The sequence below is a fragment of the Anas platyrhynchos genome, chromosome 4, assembly GCF_047663525.1.
Source record: "Anas platyrhynchos isolate ZD024472 breed Pekin duck chromosome 4, IASCAAS_PekinDuck_T2T, whole genome shotgun sequence".
NCBI lineage: Eukaryota > Metazoa > Chordata > Aves > Anseriformes > Anatidae > Anas > Anas platyrhynchos.
In genome coordinates, this window is record NC_092590.1 from 24,709,325 (window position 1) to 24,733,449 (window position 24,125).

General features: G+C 40.6%; 1 protein-coding gene across 26 annotated transcripts in view; it reads right to left on the minus strand.

Annotated features, from left to right (window-relative positions):
- TENM3 (teneurin transmembrane protein 3) overlaps positions 1-24,125 on the minus strand; it is a 1,327,252-nt gene that overhangs the window by 392,730 nt on the left and 910,397 nt on the right. The window contains exon 1 of one of the 26 annotated variants that reach the window (XM_038177883.2): positions 23,479-23,641. The exons of the other annotated variants lie outside the window; for them this stretch is intronic. The gene's annotated coding sequence lies outside the window, so the exon portion shown is untranslated. Of the gene's footprint in view, positions 1-23,478; positions 23,642-24,125 lie in introns of those variants that run through there. 26 annotated transcript variants of the gene reach the window in all.

Below are 24,125 nucleotides of genomic sequence, written 5' to 3' on the forward strand. Positions count from 1 at the left end.
TGGATATTTTGAGCCATTTCCACAGTCATTTTCTAACTTCAGTACCTTGATCGATAGCAGGAATTTCTCTTACTTTCATTTTTCATTATTACATTTGGGTTGCAAACGAACTTCAAACCCAGTGATTCCAAAAGCGTACCTTATTAAACCAAGGATTAAATTAGCGAGGATATAAAAAAATTAAACAAATTATTATTATTATTATTTTTTTTCTTACGAACAAGACTATTTTCCATTTTTCCACTTTGTTTTGATAACTAAAATATTTATTGATTAGTTTCATTTGGGTAAAATGAAAAAAATACCAGGAACAGTTCTATTTTCCCTACTGCTATTCCACTAAGTTAACAGTAATTTTACTAGAACTTTCAATAATATTTCACTTGGGCCTTAGTCCATTTGAAGTTAACAAGTGTCTATATACAAATTAAGCATTTTCAAGTTTCTGTACGATTTTGTTCTATATTTTAAGCTCATAATTCTGCATTCTGTCTATATTTATATACTTATATATAATATTAAGTTATATATAACTACATATAATACCTTCATGCACAGGTAGTTAGACAATTATATATGTAATAATATACACTAAATATACTGTTCTTTTAAGATACTTTTAATTTATGCCAGAAACCATGAATATAATTACTCTGTAAAAACTGAAACAGAATTAAAACCTATACTTTACTCATTCTTCTAAAATAACCTAAAAAAAAAAAAAAAAAAGTGAATGAGAAGTTAATGCACACGTGGTGCCTGCTGAATTTAACAGGTATAAATATAACAGGCATGCTTATACGTATACAAAATGTTGTAGAGCAGGTAATTGTGAAAGTAAAAAAGGAACTGAAAATCCCCTTCCCTAACAGAGGCAATCCCTGCCTTGTCTAAAGTATTTACTCTTTAAATGTCAGTATTCAAATATCTCTCTTAGCTGTGAACATTTATCCCCCTCCCAGTCAGACCATACAGCTTCTGAAAGACAAATATCTATCCTGTACCAGGCTGCTGTTTACTGTTCATTTATTCCTTATCTTAAAAAGTGCCATTCTCTATGATCTCATTAGTCATAATTACCTGACCTACAGACTGATGAAACGATCAGCAGAGAGCAAGATGAACCCTTCTACAGAGCAAACACAATGGCCTTAATAATAAATAATATAGATGAAACAGTTAAAATTGATGATATAGGAGACATATTAAAAATAATTACTAAAAAGTACTATTGTAAACCATTGCTGTGATATCTGGGAAAAAAAAAAAAAAAAAAAAAAAAGCTGTGTAGGACTAGAAGCAAGAACAGAAGCTCTGCTCCCCATTACTCCATTGTAGCTAGTCACACACTAGACTCTGCATTCCTCTCTTACTCTAACGCTGTTCCCATATGGAAATCCATAGGCAGAGTTCACAGTAGGTTCCTTGGCAGAGCAACTTCTTTAGAAATGCCAGCCAGCCACAACACAACAATAGGACTTTTTAGTGGGTGCTTGAAAAAATAAATAACCACACACACAAAAATAAACAAACAAAAAAAACACCGAACACAAACCAAACAAAAAACCCATCCCCTAAACGTTACAATACCACTTTTTATAGGAAATATTACAGCCTGTTAATTTTGACATTTATTATATATTATTTGTTAAAATTGAAGATTACTATTCTCCCTCTTCATTTCCTTATATTATGAAAGCTAGAGCTTTAAAGTTAATTTTGGAATACAAATTCAAAGGGAAAAAAAAAAAAAAGCTAAGACTCAAATAGCAAATATTACCAGTTCCCCAAGACAACCCAAATCATCATCTATTTTTTCCCCATCAGCTAGGAAAAGCAAGTCCAATGTAAAACATTTTTCTCTATCTTCTTAATGTGGCACATACCAAACATAAGCAAAAACATTGCTTCAGTCACTCAATGATTTATAAAGTGTGTAATATGGCTGACTAATAAGATTCTATTACAGCTACTGATTGAATACATCTAAGAGGTGTTTTTTTTAAAAAAACTTGGAATAAGATCAAGATGCTTGCAGATTTTAGATTGCTATTAGACACAATAATTATATGCTAAACTAATTACAACTAAAGCAAAACCTGACTTACAACTAATTAAATTTTATTGCATGAAAATAAAGCATAGTCTTTATTTAACACAGGGCACAGCTATAAATGTTTACGAACTCTCCAGTCTGTGCACTTATTTCAAGCAAAATGGCTAGGTCATACTGATGAAGATGGAACATGGCATGGATTGGTCACCAGCTAACCAGCTCTGTGAAATCATTCCTATGCAAGATGCTGTAAATCAGGTCCACGTTCCTAACATTGCCGCTTTCACTACTAAGAAACAAGCCCAGATGAGACAGTTCCCATTAACATCCGATTTCATTTTCATGTAGATTTTCGGTGCAGTTTTACAAGGATTGGGTTTAAATTCCAGAAGCAGATAAGCAACTCGGGAGCTTAAGTTCAATTATAAAGGCTTAGAGACAGATCTTTTTAAAAAGCCTATTCAGACTCATAAAGATACAGACAGGGAGCTTCTACTGAATGTGAAGTTACATATTGTGTTTTAAAATCCCACTACTCATCCAGCTTTTATATGGAAACAGTATTATTAATTTTAGCAGAACACTAGCATGATTGTACAAGCCTAAGTAAATAAATCACTACTGCCAGAAGAGAGCAAAGCAAGAGGATTTAGACGCCAAGAAGGCCGCGTGAATGTGATCACCATCAGCAGAGAAAATGGCGGCTGAAAGAACCAGACGAGATCTCCAGGCACTGAAGTTAAACGGGAACAGCCTGTAGCTTTCTCCTGGTTTCACAAACCCTTTTCAGAATACTGAGAAGTGTTCTCCTTTTGCCATAAAACCAAGCTGTTTCTGCTGAGTTTACATGTCTGCTCAACTCCTCCTGCCCTCCTCCCCCTAGGAGCCAAGGGCACCACAGCAGCATTTGCCCGTGTGCATGCTGATCTTGCCGCAAGCTCCTAGATTTATAACAAACTGGTAACTTACAGATTTCCTTAATGCCGCAGTTTCTGTGAGAATTTAAGATTTCATTAAAGAATGAAACCCTGGAACATATCCTTCACAAAGATAAAGACGATCTCAAAGTCTCTGAGCATGAAGGCAACCCAAACTTGCATGCGCTGTGCTTTTGTTCTGCCCCCCCTGGCCCTGACCAGGCATAAAATGGCTGACACGGCCCGGCCCTCACAGTCACCTACCTCTGAAGCCAGTTTCCTGACAGGAATGGCTTGCGTTGATATACACGTTTTAGGCCATGACAACTCTGATGAGTATCCTGCTTCCCCCTCATCACGTAAAACTTCTAATCAGATGGCACAAGCAGAACAGGATAGAACAAAGTAGCAGGGGATGTGGGAAGCATTTAAGCAATTTAATGAGCAGCATAGTTAATTACTCTGTTTTGCTACAAACATCTCCTAGTCTTTTTTCTCTCCACATATAGTGCATGCTACAGGGAACTGTTAAGGTGTCTCCTTCTCTACCAAGCCACCTGGTCTCATAGATGCTATGGGAGCTCAATGTCTTTGCAATCTTTTTCTGACTGTCAAATTTGTTTAAAATTGGCTAACACATTCAAAATTATTACAGTGGGACTGATGCACACATGGTAAGTTTGTGTAAACTCTGTTTCTTTGGGAAACTGAGCTAAAAACATAAAAAGAACTAATGAGCTCAGGGAAGAACAAAGCAGACGAATAAAGGAAAAAAAAAAAGTAGCTGCTAGAGAACAAAAACATCACAAATAATAAAAAAACAAGGAGGAAAGGGAAGAAAAATAAGAGAAGAAAAGCAGTCACTTGTAGGGCTTCAGCTACACACATGCACTGCAGGCGCATGCTTCCTGTGCTTCATCACATTACGCTGAAGAACACATTGGTTTAGCCTGAGCAGAAAAAAGGCATGTAGCTATTGAATAAGCAGTGAAGATAATAAAGCAAATATTCTGAAACAATTTTATGCACCAATGCACTTGTATAACAATCTTTTAAATATAACCATGATCTCCTCCCTATTGACGATTTTCATCATCTTGGTTAAAGTTCGGTTATTTGCAACAGCCAGAAATCACAAGGGGCTTGCTACCTTTAACTTTAATTTCCTAAAAAATGTTTACTTTCTTCCAGATGGCAAGATTAAATTACATAAACACTGTCAGCAAGTTGAATCCTCAAATGTATTCATTTCCACCACAGAAGCTTCAAAACCATCTATAATTCTGTTACTGATGTTTGGAAACAGCTGTAGCTGACATGGCGATGTGTTGTATATGTCAGCGTTAAAGGATTAAATATTCTTAACCCCCAGTGGAACAAACCTGCTCTGTTAGCCAGACATAGTGTAAGATACGTCAGAGACTATTATTACAATAGAGATGTCTTATTAGTTCATTGATAAGCAAAAAGGTCAAAGACGCCATATTTGGCTTTCCTCTGGAGAAACAGTGGGGGAAGGCTGGATTTTAAGACATATAGGTATTTTTACATATCACAGTTTATGAGGGACATACTAAAACTTATTAAGTAGCAATGGAAAAATCTGTTTTTTTTGTTAATTCTATGCAGTCTTAAAAGAAGTTCTACAATATATTCTTTAGAAAGAAGGGAAAAGTGTGTTTTTTTTTGTTTTGTTTTGTTTTTTGTTTTTGTTTTTTTTTCTGTGTGCTTATAACACATGATTTATATGAAAGATGTATTGTATGAGTACATCAAAATCCATACTTCTGAACAGTCTTCCTTGGGAAGGACCACTGATATGACTGAATGCCCTGTGTACATTACTGAAGCCAAGAACCCTGCTTAGAGTTCTGTCTCTTGGTATCTTCACCTAAGTCAGAAAGTTCAAAGGTTGGAATCAGATGCAAACCCTCTCCTTCAGTCTTCAGTTTAGGGAACTGATGGGTGGAGCAACAACATATCATCATTAGAGAAAAAGCACTAAGATAGTGCCACAAAACAAGGTAGCCCTTCCACTTTGATGAGGCAGACACCCACCCACTCACTTGTCATCTAACTGGGGCTGAAGGAAAGAGAACATCTCCGGTTTTTGATGACAGATGGAATGAAATACAGCATCTTTATAAAGTTATGGCCTACATGGGTTAAATAAATGAATAAAGCTGTGGCTTTTTATGTACACACTATACTAACGCATAGACAAGCCTCAAAGCCCTCTTATACACACATTGCTGACCCTACCACTTCATGGCAGGTTCACATGAAGGTAAACAAACGATATTTATAAGTAATGTCACAATTTCTTTGCATACAGTTATTTAGAAGAATCTCCTTTTTATAAAGTGCCCAATCCTACACTCTCCACATCCAAAGGAACTTTCTCTCCAAATTGAATAGAAGCATAGATTGGTGCCACCACTGTGGAGAAATAGGAAAAGGAAGAAAAGCTGTGTTTGAACAACATGGCTCCTGTTACCTTACTGGGAATTTTGTGAACTCTTGCAAAAACTGGATGATGAATTAGGGCTACCCCAGAGAGTTCAGCATTTCAGCAGATCACATGGAGTGCTCATCGGTCTTCGTATTATCAGAGAGATTTTCTCCTTGTGGATGCACAGCACTTTTTCTCTTAAATATTTCCCGAGGTACATTTTAAACTCAACATGATTCTTCACAAGACTTCTGTATTTTCTCATAGACTTTCTTACGTTTTCTGTTCAGTTTTGGCTATCACAATAAAAGTTATCCTTTTTGTCTGCTTCTATCCTCCACTGAGTAACGTCAACCCCTTTTAGAGGGCTGTATGACAGAGAGCAGTAAAAATGTCATTTTCCCCCTTTTCAAACTCCACACGTATTACCAACCCACTTAGTTCCAAATCTAAATGAGATTTAAGATTTCATTTCCTCACTTCAACACATGAAGATCCAGGCTGTTCCTTTTGTCCCATCAATTCAGGGTAGGCTCTGGCAGCAGAGACGCTGAAAGCAGTGTTCCGGGGCATCAAAATGAACATCAGCAGGAACAGACTGTTCCATCAATTTTGCCACCACTTTCCCACAGATGCAAGCTGTTCAGTGCCCTGCCATTGGGAGAAGGTTGTCCTGTGGCAAAGTGCTATATAAAGTATAATCACTATGATAAAAAATGAATCTGCCTCAACATCTTTGAAATCCTGGTTCTTTTGCACATCTGTTATATCATACTCCAGTCACAATGCACAGTAACAATTTGGAGGAAAAGACAGGATAGCAGAGTAGTGGAACAATTATCTATAAAATTATTAGTTTTCTTTTAAAAATGTTTACAAGCTTATTCATATTGCATGCAAGCAATTATATAAGTAGGGATATTTTCTTAGTGGCATATAACATTCTAGAAAAAATAATAAGCTGGGTATTTACAAAGACTAGCTTTTTTTCCTGTTGAAATCCAACATAGCCCTGTATCTTCTGTATTTCTGCAATTCTAAGGTAAAAAAAATGATGTTTACTCACAGTATTTTGAAACAGAAAAATGTAGACTCTGCAGAAGGCACAGGCAACCTGATTTACAAAGAAAACAGCATACAAAATGACCCCTGTATCAAAGTTAGAGCAGATGCACACTTGCAAGGTCACGCTGCCATCACTGTTCAGGCTAGGTCAGCTTTTGAAGACATATTACTTCAAGTGCGCTTGTTACCCTGACACAGACCTCACAGACATATGTCTACCTTCATACTAGACAGCTTAACTAAAACGTCCTTATTGCTTAAGAAGGACACAGTAGCCTGCACTGACAGTCAGATACTTACATGTACGCGCAATATCAATTTAAGTTGGCAGATACTCTTGTGTTCAGACTTCTGACTTACTGAAACAGCCAACTAACTAAACACCTTGATTCCTCACCCCGGGAGGAAATTCTTCCATTTCATTAAAATTGTGGGGGAGCGAGCGATATCATTGCGGATTGCATGATGTCAGCAGCTACAATCATCTGGTCCTCAAACCTGGCAAAGTCTGAAAAACCATCTGATATAATTGCTTGGCATCAGTACTGGGAGTGTAAGACTTCTCCCGCGGCCCATCACATTTATTAACCCCATTCCAGCCAATCAAGCTTTTACCTCAGTCCTGAACGTGCCCACTCGCTGTGCAACAGTGGTGAGAAACTCCTGCTCCAGGAGTTCATTCTGCAAAGCACAAAGCCCCTCTACCAAGTGAAAACTCTAAAAGGAAAAATAACAACAGCCAAAAAAAGCACTAGGCAACATGTGCTTTCCTGAACTGCATATGATGCTGAACATTTCAGCAGCACTGAACACTAAAAACTCTACAGTCACAGATGTTCTGTATGTCACTTCAAAACAGAAAGTGCACATGGAAATGAGAAAGCAATAAACAACTGATACTAAAAAAAAAAAAAAAAAAGGAGAAAAGAACAAGGATTAAAATTGAACTGACACTGAGCCAAAATGGCCTACAAAATTTAAGCTGAAAGAGCCACAAAACATTCAAGCCATCATTATGGACAAATGAGACAACCACTCCTGATCAGCTGACATCAGAAGACAAAGACCATTTCTCAGAACTGAGATTTCATTTTCTGACTGCTTTCTGGAGGACAACACATTTGTTCCAGTGCCTTCTGACAGTGATCCACAGACCACAGCAATATGCAAAGCTGCAGTTCATGACTCATTCACCATGGGGAAATTATTCTCTTCCTTAAAGATGGCTTAAAAGTCATACTTCCCTAATTTTACTTCTACAGGCAAACATGCAGTTGCTGCAAGGGCTTTGCATAGCTGCAATGAGAGAAAAAGTAATGCATGAAATGTCCTCACTGTCAAAGCAATGGCTTTAAAGAGCACAGGGGACTCAGGAGGCTAGGTGGTTCAAGCCCTGAGTACGCCTTTTTCCATCCTGGTTGTTTCCTGGGAAATTACTAAACGGGCAACGAATGCCCAATTGGGTCAGAAACTCTTGAAATGTGTTTTCCTTTGTAAATAACCCATCCCACTGAGCCGTACCAGCCCTGGCACACCAAGAGGAGCGGTGGGTGACACTGCCTGCAGGTGAGGCCTGGTGCTGCCAGGCGCTGAGCACCGCCGTACTCCGGCCCAGGGCAAGCATCACCCGGCCTGGAGCTCGCCTACACCTACCTGCCTCCTCCAGCCACACAAAGCTCAGTTGACTGGTTTTAAGCTGGGGCTGTTTCAGGAAGGAAGCTTGTAAAAAAAGTGTGAAAACGCACTAGGGCTCAACAGTACGTACCTAGGTAGAACGACACCTGCTCAGCCTGGGTTCATTAGACAAACAGGAGAAATACCGGAATTAGCATTGTTTTTACCAGGCAACTCAGTTTTGTTCATCATTAGAAGTAACCCAGATTGTTTCCCAGGTGCAATGCGCTGATCTGTGTTATTATCTCTTCTTCTGACTCCCCTTTACAGAGAACCATGCTCAGGTTTGACATATTGCCCATATCTGCTAATGTCTCCCTTCCTTGGTAGCTACCTCATCTAAGAGATGTCATAATTCCCTTACGTTTACATAAAAATTAAAAATGGATTATTTCTTACTACTAGCAAATACTAAGTCCTACAGAAGTATGTTCATACACCTGCTAACGCACATTTTTAGACTCTTGGGGGGTGGGGAGGATAAAGTTTAATTTTATACTCATTTTAACTGTGATCTATACAAATCTGTGAAGTCAACTGCCTAATAACAGTTCTGGAACACCAAAACAACAGACTTCTATTACCCAAATTACAGGATGTTCTCAGGCAGTGACTAGCTACAGAGCAATTCTCCTGTTTGCTTTACCTCAATGATTTTTTCCATCTTTGGTTTACTGTCTTAAGGGGTAAGACAACTAAGAAAGAAGCAAGATGTGTAATCAACAAATCTACATTCAGAAGGTGCACTCTACTACCAGTATACACACACACACAGGCACTTAAAAACATTCATTGTTTTCTCCGATAGCAGCAGGAACAAACTCGTAGTATTAAACTGTGTGAGCTGCTGAGACTGTCCCCTAGAAACACGCCTAATTGGGTTAGGCAGCACCTCGGTTCTTCAAATATAGCCAGCAAAACTTTGCAAGGAAATTTAATCACATTGGAATTAGGAAGCAACAGTGGTAGGTCCTTTCCAAACCAAAGGGAGGCAGAAGACATTGAAAAGAATGTCTTCAGCTTTAAAGTGCGGCCATATTTGAGGACAAACAACTAGAAAACACAGCATGACATCATCTTCACAGAAGTATACATGACTGCTTCCAGAAAGCTGAGAGACAAATTAACGTATCAGGCCAAAATTATGGGCGAAGCAAAAATAAGAAAGTAAAGAATATGATCCACCTTCTCTACAGCCTAATTAGGAGTCAAGATTCTGTTTTAAATCCTTGTGGTACGATGAGCAAGTCTTCTTTCATTGCCTCAGTGTGCAGGTTTGTAAAATAAGGCTAAACTTCATAGGTTTTATCACACCTAATAAACTCCACTGGTAACTTTTATTCATGAGCTACTGAAAAGGGTTTGTGGTGACAGTTGCTCAGCAGCAGTTGTTCTGCTCTTACGGGGAAGACAAGCACGCACATCTTCAGAGCGAGCGCTCTTCGGATCTTCAGACCGAGCCTAGGATATCCGTGCATACAGGAATAACTTGTTGAATTACATCAGAAACACCATGCCACTGCCAACATGCGAAATAAGTGTGAGCTTTTTTTAAATACCATTTTGAAAGGATTTATTTTCCATTTTATATTTCTTCCCTTTGCACATATAAAACCAGTCCCATGCGATCCAGGATCGTGATCTAAGCCAAGGCTCAAACTGAAAACTGCTTCTCCAGAGAGAAAGACGGAAGTCAGATCCAGAAAGGGATGTATGCACTTATACTCAGATTTGGGCCAGGAAGTGATAACATCCCTTACAAGCAGGATGTGGCCATGTTCTACCTGTCCTAGCCTTTTACTGCATATGCATTTATGTTGTACTTACATGCTCACTTTAATCCCATATAATCCCTTTAAAAAGTGCATTCCCAACCTTCTTAGTGATTTCTTATTCCCAGCCTTGGCTACTGATTCCTTCCCCCAATGCACCAGCACTAGCAACTGTACAGTGCACCAAGAGACAATCTGCAAATTGAAGTAGTACAGGCTAACTCAAAAAATAAAAAATAAAGAGAGAGAGAGGAAAAAAACAGAAAAGTACCTTTCAGACAGACAAATCCTGGCTGAGCCCCAAACCATACCAGGACTTGCATCAGTGCCAGAGCAGTGGCAAGAATGAAGGAAAAGGACATTTTTGGCAGATTAAAGGAAGCTATAAGTTTTCCCCTCCTTAAATGCACGCTCTAAGCATCAGGCTGTAAAGACATGTCCCCCCCTTCTTTGCCCTCTTTTGAGCCAATGAATCTTTCAGTGCTCTGTGGGAAACAGAACGGCTTGAACAGGAGAAATCAGTGATCACAACCAATAGCTAAGTGATTATGACCTTCTCCAGGCAAAAACAGGAACTGAGCTGTGCTGCCTCAAAACTGCAGCAAGGCTGCACAAGGCATAACTCTAAGTCCATCGCTGGATGCAGAATTACCTGCTGTCACATCAGCTGGTACTGAAAGGTAGGGTTAGACTATGAAAATCTCCATGAATCCTTTATATATATCCTTGTCTGAAAGGAGAAATAGATAGGCAGTGGGAAAAGCTACATGAACTGTTGCATCTCCTCCTGTTGCAACCCTGCCACCCAGCACCAAATCATCAGCAAATGCTGGGGGAAAGCTGTATTATTAAATAATGTTTGCTTTCAACAAACTAAACAACGCCAGGTTACCCCTTCCTTGAAAACGTTTGAGAGGCACATATAACAGCATTGACACTATACTGACTTTTTTTTTTTTTTTTTTTAATTCAAATACAAAAACACATGCCTAAAGAAAAGAGCCCTCTTATGTTCTCCATAAACAACTGCTGATTGCTGCAACATCCGTTCTGCCGCTGGTTGAACTTCTGGAGAATGATTGCAATTTGATTACAGAGCAAGGGAATCTCAGTATCATTGCTTTTCCTTCTATAAAAGGTATATATATATGAAAAGAAACATGTGGCCCTACTGTATGCATGTACACATACATTTAATGGGAAAAAAAAAAAAAAGAAAAGAAAAGAAAAACAGTAGTCTTGCACTTCAATTTCCTCTTTTATTTATAGTCTCTCTTGACTAGCTTATCCATGAAAGTTTTCTGCTGTGATGCTGAGTATGAAACAAAGGAAATCACAGAGAGGAAGACAGAAGTAGCAAAGCCATTTCTAGGAATTCATTTTCTCCCACAAGTGTTTCTAATTCAGCATGTCAGGAAAATGCAGAAGGTGTGCTATGTTGCTAATCATTTTGTAAATATACTGAAGAGACAGAGGCAGTCCTATCCTCGTATTCCTGCCCTGCACCTACCACTACGTCGTGGCTGCCTGCTGAACTGGGTCAGTGAGCTCACTGCAAGCCTGACAATAAATAAATAAATAATAGTAAGAATCCAACAACAAAGAAGATTCTGAATTTAAAAAAAAACAACAAACTGTGCTGCTGTTCTGAATTCAGTATATGGCCAAGCTAACAGCTGAGCTAGTACAGGGGAGAGGGCAAAAGAGCAGAAGGCAGGCTGCAGAGGATGCAGGATGAGATCGCTTCCTTGTTTGCTGCTTGTTTTTAAGATAATGCTGTCTGTGAAAGTAATATATTAATCAAACCAAAGCCTTTTTTTTTTTTCTAGCACAATTATGAACAACCACCGAGGATACTAAAGAACAAGCAGTTTGTGCAGCTGTCACACAAAAATCTTATCACCCATCTTCTGGCAGGAGAAATTGGTATCTAAGAGGGGTTTTCAGCCATCAGGGAGAAACATAAGAGGGCTGAGTCATGAGGATGGTGTTGCAGAAGAGGACAAAGAAATATTAAGACCAAGCTTTTAGGATCCATAGTATGTTGGGTAAGAACAACATGGAATAAAACTAAATATATTGGGAATGTAATGAGAAAGAAAACTACAGGCATTTTCTACTTTCATTTTGAAAACATAAATAAGCTAGGAGAGTTTTAATAGTTAAATGTATCTGACCCAATTTTTGCACATCTTCTGATTTTAAATTCTCTGAATTGAATTTGGCAAAAATATTCACAATAGCAGTAGATACAGTGCTTGTCAGTTAATCTGTTTATAATGAAATAGCCATATAAACATTTTTTTTTCTGAAACAACATAAATCTAAGCCAGAGTTAGAAAAAAAAATCTATGAAAACCTCTACATATTTGCAGCAATATTCATTTTTAATGTGCTGATCATGTATGTTAATGTAAAAATCAAGATCTCATTTAGGCTAGGGGGATAATATTCAGCCTTCCAATTGATCATGAAACAACAGTTTGGAAGTCTCTGTCATGTCATTTCAGTTATGTTAAAAATAAAGCATTACTGAAAATAGTTCCAGTTAAAGAAACCCTTAACATCCACACTGTTTTTGCAGCGCTCTCACATTTGTTGATGCTGGGTTGTCTGAGGCATTACGTACAAAATCCAGCCTGCCTGGCTTAGATCAGAAAACTGAACCTGCACTTTAGGCTGCTCGCAAAGCAGTGCTACTGCACTAAGTGTCCAGCTTTCAAAGCAACGGAGAGAAGGTCGTGACATGCTGTAAAGACCATCACAAAGATAGCCCGTTCGGGTGCCTAACCTCAGATGAGATCCCTTGTAGATGGTTTCATTTATTTTCCTCCATTAACTGGGTATGAAACTGAAGCACCGCAGAAAAAGTGCTTCCTAAGTCTTTAGGCTTCAGTGAACTGCTTGCGCTCAGCAGGCTAGAGCCCACAGTATTTTCCATCTTAGATACCTAATGGTTGTTCGAGTCCATTTTAAGTAAATGCCTTAAAGTCTGATCTGTAGATTGTAAGTGTTTTTACATCAATGTGTAATCAGGTGTTGTAGGTGCCGTTTAGGCATGGCACGGAAGCAGAGTCTCTGAGCTTGACATAAACATCCAAAAAGTTGAGTTCTTTTTAATTTTATTTTTATTTCTCTTATCAACATTAAAAAACCAACACCATAACCTGTTACTCCATTCTGTAATAAACTATGTGAAATAAATAAATTATAAAATACATGCAGAATCAAGATTCTCATACTAAGTCAGATATAAATCATCTCTAATCCACCCTCACAATAAAAACTCACCAAAAGGTGCTAATGGGTGTTCCATACATCACGTTGCCCACAAAGAGCAATGCTTGCTTTTGTGCATCTATTATGTAATTTAAACGACTAAACTTGAATTGCCAGGTTAGTACCATGCAGCAGTTAGAAGGTGTGTGTACTGCATTAAGTTAGCCTTTTCCATCTTAATGTTTGAATTAATTTTATCAAGTGCCTGGTGTAGGACAACTTAACTCATTTAGCAATGATTCAAGAATTTGAAATAAGAATTCAAAAAAAAAAGGGGGGGGGGGGGGGGGGCTGGTATGGTCCTTTCTTTGTGATTTGCATATTACAAAATGCTAACTTCCCAAATGTAAAATACCTCTTTTCAAGAAATACCTTAAAGTTTCCAACACAAAGGGTCCTCACTGGGCTCATCCATTCCTATAAATCCTCTCGATGTGTTAACAGGATCTTATACAAGCCGGGTGGATAAGACTGACCCCTTACAACAGGTTATAAAAAATAAAATCAGATCATGGTAACTGATTGAAATAAGAATGCTATGACTTAAATTCTGAGCCCATGAAACCCAACTGCTCTTGCAAACGTGGTCAATGAAGTTAACAACACTGAACTCTGATGCAGTGCCCAAACTAGCAAATTCAACACCCCCAAGAAGGATTGCAAGGAGTGCTGCCAGCAGGCATGGAAGCACAGAATCATTTAGGCTGAAAAGGATTTCTGGAGGTCATCCTGCCCAAACCCCTGCTCAAGATGGGTCTAATTAAATCAGCTCTGTGCTGGTAAGAAGTCTTAACCTCCGAATCGGGAGGCTGCAAGCAAAGCACTTATTGGGAATGGCCCCATGAACACGTCCCTAGCCTTAAGTACAGAACCATGCCCAGGAATCATCTGGGAAAGTGCAAATCAGTATAGCTCCAACCACTACCCAGATGCTCTTGAAGAACTAAGCCATACAGACGACTGTGCCCCATTCTGTTGCAAAGTTACAGCACACTGTTTAATACAGTAGCAGAGGCGTAACCTAATCATGCCACCTTTTGGACGAGAGGGCTCTTTTGCTTACTGAACAGTAAGGTTTGACTCCGAGGAGCAGAGTGCAGTCAGACTGCTCGATGCTTTACGGTCACTCTGTGAAGACTGAATTTTTTCTAAGTATTTACTCAACCTGCAATGCTGAGGTAGACATAGCGGGATATATAATCCCATACAAAGACAAAGAGATGGAAAAAGCACACTGATTATTCCCAAGCTCTCCTCCTCTTGAGCAGAATACCCCATGGAAGCAATGAGCCTCAGCCTGTGTTCCACTGATCACAGGCACGATGACTATTCACTACACAATCTCGTTGAAGTCACTGGACCTACAAACTAAATACATTATGTAGAGATTTGCAGAATTAGGCTTAATAATAAACACATAAAAATCATCCAATTTCCTATTTTTGTCCTAAATTCACTCTTAAGAACTCAGGAGCAGAGTTCGAGAAAATCTCTATAACAAAGCAAAATGATGCCCTGTAAATCACATGATAAAAAAAACAGAACTTTTAATTTAAGAAAAATTTGAGACTATTCACTGGTAAAAATATTTCAGTAAAATACCCTTATTTTTTCAGGCTTCATTGAAAAATTAGGCTTTCAAATGAAAAATAATTGAGATGGCATTTTTAAACTTTCCCTGGATGAATAAAATTTGATGTAATAACAATCAAGGTGAAGCAACCAACACAACGTTTCCATCAAATAGGTAAATTCAAAATATTCTGCGTAAGATTGCTGACTGAGTTTGGATGAGTGTTGCCGTTTTGACTGAGTGAGTTTGTCACTGCGGACCTTTTGAATTCTACCTTCTGAGGATGACATGCTATCATATGGGGGAGGTGGCGGGGGAACATCACGGCTCAGGTCCATCCTTTAACGAGCGTCTAAAATCTAAGCAAGATGTTTCAACTCTGCTAGGCGGAGAAAAGAAAAAAGATGCTTATGTAAAACAGTAGAAGATATTAAATTTCTATTATTCTGTTACTAATTCCGCACTAAGTGAGAGTTGACTTATGCAGCTAATATTAAATTTAGAAATTAAATACATGTCCATATTGTATGCAGCCTAGCTGGAATTCACTAGATTAAACATACTAATTAATTTGGTCATGGTGTGTTTTGTATTATAATTCAGCATTTATTTATGAGGTCCACATATTCAGTTTACTGAATTTAATGACTGCACTGTTCTTAAACATATCATTAGAACTGCTAACATTTTGTATCATTAGCCCTATATCATTCTATAATTAACATAAAATTATCAAAAGAATAAATGACTATGCATCTATGCATTTTAAGCCGCTTAAACATTTCTAAATATATTTATAACTATTTCATGCAAAGTAAGAGCTGATATTCCATTTTTACTCTAAGATATTCTTCACTCGAGAGAAAAGAAAAACCCAGCTTCTCTGATCGCTTACCAAGTTTCCTGTACAATACAGTAATCCATAATGTATCTCTGGGTTATCAGGTATTTAGACAGATTGCTACCTCTTATTGACTGCATGAAATATGTGAAAGATGAAAACAGGCTACAAACATGAATATTTCATTACAAGGTGGGTCTTATTTCATGGTCTAATATTACACAAATTACCAAAAACTTTTGAAAGATGACGAGCATTTCTACTCCCAGCGTTCGTGGAGATGTCACCAGGGACCTCAGACCCTAAGCGTGTCAGGGGTTTGTCATCTCAACATCTTGGACTCTGCCAAAAATCACACATTTCTGCCATTGTCAGACAAAGAGGGGGAAAAAAATTCCTCTAATAATTTTGTTCTATGGTGCCTATTAAGTCAAACCGAATGGTCAACACATGCATGCGCGCACACACATATACATAAAGCTGCCAGGAAAGCTTTCATTCATCTGCCAGCAAGTTCTATAAAAATTAAATTACTACTTCTGAAGATTAAACAATTACAAATTCTGTGTATTACCACAGCAAGCAGCAAAGCGAGACATGAAAAGCTGTAAAGGAATCCTTGCTACCACCTATACAATCATACACAAAGTGATCTGTTAAATCAGGCCCAACACAAAAGAAAGAAAACCATAACGCTGAAGGACTCCATTGCCCCCAAGTCTTAATTTTCTAACTAGCTGCAGATGAAGGGAAAATCACATTTAGAGATGTGTCTGAACGCCTACCACTCCAATTTCCCAAATACGAGCTAGAACTGCCCCATACGCCCAAAGACGTGTTTAGTTAAACCTCAGACAACCATTTGTGGAGAAGCTGTGTTTCTCCAATTCCGCCCTCACTACAAGACTGTAATGCATCTACCTTCTGAAATGGGAACGATAGCGAGCAAACCGTTCAGTAACCACTGACCAAACCTCAGACTTCATCCAGTGCCGCCCTGTTTGCTGCTGAAGCAGTAGGCAAGCGCTCACCGCCTGTACCCACACCGCCAGCAGCACCCAGCCCTCCTTTGACTACAGCTGCCAGGGTCCGGGCTAGGGTACCCAGCCTGCCCACCTGCGGGTCCGGGCCAGCACTTCAGGGGAGCATGCAGACACCAACTTCTTGGTACTTGAGTAAAGGATGTCTTTCCAAGAAAAACTGGTTTAATAACATGCGTTATTTTCTGCTTTGCCAAGCTCACTGGCAGGTTTTTCTCTTTTAATGGGAAATAGGGAATGCCTGAGCCACAGCGCCTTCCAGGGGCACCAAAGCCCATTCAAATTAGCCATGCATTTTGCAACAAGGGAAGACGTCAACTCTGCACAGAACAAAGGAGTTAGGGGAAATCTAGACCTAAAGTGAAACCTGTCTTATGAATACAGGCCCTACGTCTGGCAAGGTAAATGATTGTGTCTCCACTGAGGAGCCATGCTAGCGGGGCATGTCCTCGCCTCACACATCTACATGGTGCCATTCACAAAAACAAAAGCTCCCCGCCCACCCCAGCCTCCTGAATGTATAGGCAGATGCAAAACTGGCACGAAAACGCCCAGCAATACAATCTGCCTTTCGATTTTTGCTAGACAACAGTGATACTGTTCACTTCCCTAAACCTACTCAGAACTCATTAGTCTTATAAGCGTTTCATCGATAGGAAAAAGAGATTTAACTAAATGAGCAATTTGCTAAGATGTGGCACGTAGTGTTTGTTATTTCTGTGCTGAAGATGTATCACTGCACCTGTCATCGCACCACAAGCTGCTCAGGCCAAGTTCTGGTCAGTTTATTTCTGTGGCACTAGAAGCACCAAGTTTCAGCCTGATTTCTTTAGAAAGGTCAGACAAACGTCCAAAGAATTACAATGAGAATGGACAAGGCCTTTGAAGGAGGACGCAGGCTTTCATTTGCTAATCTGAAGTAACACTTATTAGCACTGATGATTTCTTCAACCACTCCACAGTCACCCACCCCACGACCCAGACAATCATAGGATTTGGATGTATCGAGGACTAGGATGATTTAGGGAACTATTGTTGCCTCGTGGTAAATTATGTGCTGTTTATGTTTTCTTCTTGGCTTCCCTCTAAAAAAATCTAACATACAGTGACTATTACAATCCCTGCCAAGAAAAGTATTTGAAATCTATATTTCACCCATTTTAGCATTGGCAGGAATTTTCTTAAGACAGCAAAAACTGTCAAGACTCAAATACGGAAATAAAACACATTCATTCCTTTGTATTTTGCTTTAACTGCTGTCAAAAAATACTATTAGAAATTCAACACAACGTTGGAAAATAACACCAACAGCACTATTGATTTCAATATGACACGTTTCAAGTTTCGTATCAACAAAGACTTGATAATATTTGCCATTTTCTCTGGATGTTCCTCTATGTTGACACAGGTAAAATTAAAGTTGTAATATTTTATTTTATTTTTAATAAACTGTTGTTTTATACTTCTGCAATTTAGGTGCAGAAGTATACAGATACAAAGGTTACACTAGGAAGTGAAAACTGGGGCTAGACATTAGAGTCTTCTGTTTAACTTGATATGCTTAGAAGATGTATTAACTCTTAAAAATGATTTATGCCTCTTTATCAGAGGAAATAGACTTCTAAAAGTCATTTCAGACAAATTTGTGACAGGAAAATTCCCTCCTCCTCCCCCTTACCCCCATGCTAAACACCCTTCCATACATCAGAGCATACTGTAACTTTGCCTCATGAAGTGGTAATTTCAGTGGGAAGCTTAAAACGCACATTTGCACAAGACTCAAAAGGGGGGAAAAAAAGAACAATAATTCCTCGATTTTCTTTTCTCCCCCCACAGAAGCAGATTACATGTATATGGACTGTCTTTAAAGAGAAATATTCTCCTTCCTTTTGAAATACATTATTTTTAAGAGTAAACAAAGTTGGCAAACCTGTTTTGCACTATATATTGCTACAATCATTCTAGTGTTTTGCCAGGGACAAAAACTAATAATAATAATAAAATAAAATAAGGAAACCGAGACTTTGATATTACATAATTATAATGCATAGCTAAGACATTAAGATTTTCATTTTAAACATTTACAGCAAGTGTTAAAAAAAATAAAAACAAAACAGGGAAAAGTGAACAAAATAATTTAACGTGTCTTTTCTCATGTTGAAAACTGTTTCTGTCTCCTTTTATACGTGAAGATTGCATTTGCATTCATGAAAGCCTACTGTACAACCAAATCAAAGTTGCTACTACAACCTATAACGTTCATGTACCACATGAAAGAGATTTTAACACAAAGAGATACTCCAGACTCCCAGTCCAGCAGTACAGAGCACTCCTGGCAATCTGCTGATTCCGGTGCCTTTGCAGGGTGCGTTAGTCAGTGCTGAATTTGGTACAGCACTTTCCAATTTCTAGCTTAGTGTTTTGCTTTCTCTATTTCTAGGCACTCGTGTTTACAATTGACTTCTTGCAGACATAAACATACACATCAAGGATCAACAGCCTCAAAATCTGTTGCACAGATAGAAGATGCAAAATTTAAAACAATTAGGTCAGCTAGTCTTGAACTTCTGTGCTGGATTTCAGCCTAAATTAGAAAAGCACACCTACTCCTAGGCAAGACCCGTAGCAAGTATATGACAGAACATTGTCAGGTTTAAATTACTTCTCAGTCTTGCGTCATTTATCTATCATCTCTGTATAAAAACTATTTTACAACAAAAGCAAATGTGCTGTAGGATGCCGTATGTATCATGCAAACAGGCATGCAGTTAAGGCGACGATCTGAGATACCAATTGTGTTGTAGTCTTTATTCTGGAATATGTTTTAAAGAGTGTTCCCTTTGTGTTACACCAGTAACAGCTATTTCTGTTGCAGAACTACAATGAACCTGTACTAATACAGTGGTTCTTCCACAGCAAATGAATGAGTTAAGTGGTGTGGAGAAAGAGCTCAGGGGTTGGTATTTGTAAATAGTTTGTAATTTTATTGGCTTCTGATCTGCATAAAGCTGGAAGTGTTTTTTGCAACATTCTGTACACTGTTTACAAGCACATATAAACTAACAGGCTAATTGGTTCAATACAGAAACAAACTTAAAAAGCTATTGAATGCAATTAGCGTCCCTTGTAAGAAATACATAAATAACTACAATTTAGACTGAAACCACTATCCTGGTAATATACATACACACGAAAACCTCTCGAGGATTGCATTTACTGTTTTCAGAGGTTTCCCACATTTTTTTTTTCCCCAAAAAGTTTGCCTTTTTTTTCTTTTTAACGTATTTTTCTCCCACTATCCAGAAATCAGTTTTTCCTGGACTTTAAATATTAATGCCTCACACTCAGCAGGAGCGTGTGACCATATACTGTTGGTTAAGAAAGAAATGGTGGTGAGGCTGAGACCAGAAGGTGCACAGAGAGAAGACTGTGCACATATTTCAGCAGATATCGAAACAAGTACTATCCTTACTGGTTTTCAAAGGAGAAAAAAAAAAAAAAAAAAAGAATTAATAAATCTTTCACTGCCTGTGTAGGCAACATGCAGTTACGCTTTGTTGTCTGAAACTCGCCTCCTAAGTTTTGATTTTAAAAAGTAAAGGTAATTATTCTTATTATTCTTCAGAACAATCTGGCAGACGTGCACGGTTACAGCACGTAGCGATGCATGAAGATGCTACGCGTGCATTGTACCTGTCACTCCAGTCTGTATGCGAAGACCAACGCAGCAGTTGGAGGGGCACCATTTGATTGAGGTTTTTCCTGTTTTCCATAAGAGCACACCATTTCTTCCTAACTACTCTGCCGAGCTTCATTCAGCCTGCAGAAAGGGCATCTGAGTCGCCTGACCCTGCACCCAAACTGTGGGAAGCCATAACACTTGTTTTGAAACAAATCACTTCTCAAGATGGAGCAGGCTTGCTATCAATCACTAACAAGTTAATTCTACATAATCAGGCAGGTTTGGATGCAGACTGATACATTGTGAAATGCTGTATCTAAAATTGATTAGAACAGCACTCAAAATGAATGCAGCCCTCCAAACCACTTCTTTGCTCAGAAACATTAATCTCAATTATAAGGAGAGCTTCATAATGGTAATGCTTGGTATGAAAAAACTATGAAATAAATCAGGTTTTATAAGACACAGTAATTAATCAGTTTTAGAACTAAGAGAAGGAAAGGTTGTTAAAGTGCACATTTTCACAACAGCACTCTTTAAAGCCTCTGTAACCTTCAGAAATTAAACGATTTTTTTTTCTTTTTCAAATCGCTCAAATGACAGTGTGGATGTCTACCCTAACTTTGAGTTTATTTTACCACAAACTTCGCAGATTACACTATGCTATTATAAAGTGAAAACATTTACTTTGATTACAAGGTTCTTCTCAGCCTAGTAACAGGGATCATGTGCATATATCCTGAAAGAACTTACATATTTCAACCAGCTAGCCTGGGAAAAAAAAATAATTAATTAATCAAACCAAGATTTTTATTACAACATGCTAAAATTATTCCTGAGAATTTTTTGTGCTATATTAACTAGACCAACTTGCAGGAGCATTTTAATGCTTTAAAATGCTCAAGTCACACTACCACCACATCTGCTACAACAGTACGCCTATCAAAGAGTTTACACGTATTCATTTAATAGAGCAGGCTATACAGTAATGTTATTCTTAAAAAACAGTAATAATATTGCGTATATTAATCAAATTATTACAATCTCTAATGGCCGGTACCACGGTTCAAACCTGCCTCTAACTCTTGAAGTACAACATACTTGTGTAAGATTTTGCCAAATTCTGTAAGATTTCTCTTCTGGCATTTTGTATATTCTTTCATATGCTGCCAGAGAGATGCGCTTCTTCTAACAGAAACACGAGGATCGACTCTCAGTACAGCACGCGCAGCATCACTTCAAAATAAAAAAGTACTTCTGACCTGAAGCCTTAGCAGAGGTCTCTGGTGTTTTCTTTTAAGTCTTCACAAACAGCACCTGATCCTCCAAGTTGCTGAGTACTCTCAGTTTTTATTGGGCCTAATCCAAATCTGATGCGAGTCAGCGGGAGTTTTCGCACCCGTCTACACGGGCTCTGCGTAAGACCCGCTGATTGCAGCCGGAGCTGAAGGTACGAGGCACCTCCCCGAGCCCAGCCTGTGCCCTGGAAACTGCCGGGACTGCAAGATGACAGAAATGTACTTTCTAGTTGATTATTGCTGCCTTTTCTGGTATTTTATGGGGTCTGTATCAAAACCGTGGTTTTAATTTGTGGATTGATTTGCAACTTGAAATCCAGTTTTTATTACTAAATCCTTTTTGCCTTTTCTATTCAAACAGCGAATAATTACTCCTGGACTCAAAGAGATTTGACCGAAGTACTGCTCTTAACTTGCAAACTGGATTATGAATGTAATTCTGGATTTTTTCCCCTCCAATAATTATTAAAAGAACTTCCTCAGCATGGTTGAGCATTTCTTCTACCAAACAATATCTCTCATCTCAGTGTCCGCTCACATAAACTCATTTAATTCCACTTTTTAATCAGAGGTATACATCTAATACTTCAGTACTGTTGTGTTTTTTTTTTCCTCCTCCCCTGATTTCCCAGACCACTGAAAATATCCCAGCAAGTCCAGAATGGCTGAGGTAGGAATTGTAATGTAATGGGTTGGTAAAAAAAAATTATTTGCTCAGATTTAAGTGATATATTTAGCATATATATTCATACCTAGGTAGGGCCCTTTCTTCTTAACTATTCCTACATTAAAGCAACGTACACTCTTTATAAAAAAATCTTTCCTTACATGTGACGTTCAGCCAATGTGCTAGATACGAATGCACCAATACTCCTGATCGAGGCTTGCATTATTTCAGAGAATTGCAGCTGTGTTTCTCACCCCGAGACTCCCGTTAGGTGGTTTACGATTAACTCTCCTGCAGCACAGCTGGCCCCAGAAGCGCAACGCCTGTCCTGCAGCTCGCTCCGCACTCGAGCGGCTTTGGGACAGAGGCAGCCCCAGGGTGGGATTTTAGGGCTTCAACGGGACGATGCGAAACGCCTGGCACCGAGGCTATCAGACGGGACAGGCAGCGCCCGAACAGAGTCACACAAGCATCCGTCTAAGGGAGCTAGCAGTAAGGAGGTATAATATCGAGGAAGCGTAGGGACGGTAAAGTTTTCTCATTAAAAAAATAAAAAGTGTTTTAAATGTAAAGATTTAGCTGAGCCAAGGACGACGCATCTTACAGAAATAGCTCCTGTTAAAACTTTTAACAGCGTGCGAGCACATAAAAGCGTCTTTCCCCGTGTTTTATCTCGCCGCATTGCTCTGCTGTAGAGCAACTTCCCCACGTCAAACTTTTCGGCACGGGAACAACGAAACCGCCCCGGGCGCCCGAGGGGGGACGCGACCCACCCCCGGCGGAGCGCAGGCAGCACAAGTGGCCGCGACCCCAGCGGGGCGCCCAGCGCTGCCCCTGCTCGCAGCTCGCTTTCCCCGGGTCTCTCCGCTCCCACCTCGCCGTGAATCCCCCCGGCTCCTCGGGTCCCCTTCCCCCGCGCAGGTTGCGCCGGGGCAGCCCCGGGGAGCCCCCGCTGCCAGCCCCGGGGCTCGGGACCCGCCGCCAACTTCCCGGGGCCGCCCCCTCCGCATCGCCCCTCGCCCTCACGCCCGCGGGGCCGCCCGGGAGCCCGGCCGGGAGCTCGGCACCGGGCTGCGGGCAGGGCAGGGCAGGGCAGGGCCGTGCCGAGGCCCCCGCGTCCCCCCACCCCCGATCCCGCTCCCGGTCCCCCCTCAGCCCCTACCTCGGGCGGCCCCGCCGTGAGGGAGCGCGGCGCTGACCGCGGGCGCGCTGCGAGCCTCGGCCGCCTCCGCGCCTCAGCAGCAGCGGCAGCGGCGGCGGCGGCGGCAGCGGGTGCTAGCGGCGCAGGGCGGCACTTTGTCAGGCCGGGCGGGCGGGCGGCAGCGCGGGGAGGCAGGGCGGGCGGCGGGGAGGGAGGGCCGGGGGCCGGCCGGGGGAGGGCCGACGGCTGGCGGCCCCGCTGCGCGCCCCGCGGAGCTGGCTCCCCCCGCCTCGCCCCCCTCAGCCCCGGCGGGGCGGCGGGAGGAGGAGGAGGAGCCGGGGAGGAGCCGCCGCCCGCACCCGGCGCCGTGGGCACGGACCCGGCTGCCGCTGCCCCCCGCGGCCCCGCCGGGGTCCCCCCCGCCGCCAGCGGGACGGCTCCTCCTGCCCAAACTTTCCCCGGCCGCTCACCTGCCGCGGCTCCGCTGCTGAAACGAGGCGAGCCCCGGTGCCCCGAGTGCCGCCTCCTGCCCGCGGTGCCACCGAGCAGCCCCGAGGGGCTCCCTCATCCCTCCCTCCCTCCCCGGGGCCCTGCCCGAGAGGCCGGGTGCCAAACCCCTCACCGGGCTGGGAGCTGGGAGCCGCAGCGGGTGCTGCAGGGAAAGATGA